Below are 1,114 nucleotides of genomic sequence, written 5' to 3'. Positions count from 1 at the left end.
CCTCTGTTGCCCAGACTGGAGTGCAGTGGCACGCTCCCGGCCACCGCAGCCTCGACCTACTGGGCTCTGGCGATCCTTCTGCCTCAGCCTTCCGAGTAGCTGGAACTACAGGCGCGCGCTACCACACCTGGCTAATTTTTTATTTTATTGTAGAGAGAAGGTCTCGCCAAGTTGCCCAGGTGGGTCTCGAACCCACGGGCTCAGGCAATCCACTCACCTCGGCCTCCCAAAGTGCTGGGATTACAGGCTGAGCCACCAAGCCCGGCCCCATTTTTTATTTTCTAAGAACAATGGTTCTCAGTCCTGGCTGCCCATTAGAATCATCTAGAAAGCTTAAAAAAATTATGTCCCACCTCAAGTTGAGTAAATCAAAATATCAAGGACTTGGGCAATCTTAGTTTTGAAATGTCCTCAGATATTTCTAATGTGCCCTAGGATTGAGAGCCTTTAATGTAGAATGACTTCATTTGTATTTTATAGCTGGGAATGTAGATGGCCAGAATATCTGTGAAAGGATTCTCAGGATCTGGTAACTAGCAGAAAGCCTCCTCTTGAGGAACTGGAAACTTAAGAAAAGGAGAGAGATTTTATTCCTTTTGGTACCTTAGAAGTGTTTCTCAAGTGTACGCGTAATCTCAGCAAGAAATGGTAATAATTATTACAATTGATGGGTGTAAAACACTCCCCATCAAAGAAAAATGTGCTGTGAATTACCTTTCAGAGACAGCCTGGAGTTGATAGGAATTCTCATTTATATGAATAGTTGAAACAAATTACATTTAAGGTTTTCTAGCTGCACGATCCCTCACATATGATATATCGCTAACATTTCCTCTAAATTTAAGACTTGTGGTGTCCTGATTCCAGAAGTTGGGCATAAGTGAGAGAAAGAGAGATGGCCTAATTGTTTTGAGAACTCTGTTGGGTTGACAAGCGCTTCCTTGTGGGAGTGGCCTGTCTCCCAGACCCCATCCCCCCAAGTCATTTTAAGAAGTGGTCAGCCAGGCTCCGTGGCTCAGCCTGTAATCCCATGCCTCTGGGAGGCTGAGGTGAATGGATTGCCTGAGCCCGCAGGTTCAAGATCCGCCTGGGCAGCGAGACCTCATCTCTACAA

This window comes from Carlito syrichta, unplaced genomic scaffold (assembly GCF_000164805.1).
Source record: "Carlito syrichta isolate Samal-C Ts95f unplaced genomic scaffold, Tarsius_syrichta-2.0.1 Scaffold307764, whole genome shotgun sequence".
Lineage (NCBI taxonomy): Eukaryota > Metazoa > Chordata > Mammalia > Primates > Tarsiidae > Carlito > Carlito syrichta.
Note: the sequence above shows the minus strand (reverse complement) of the source record.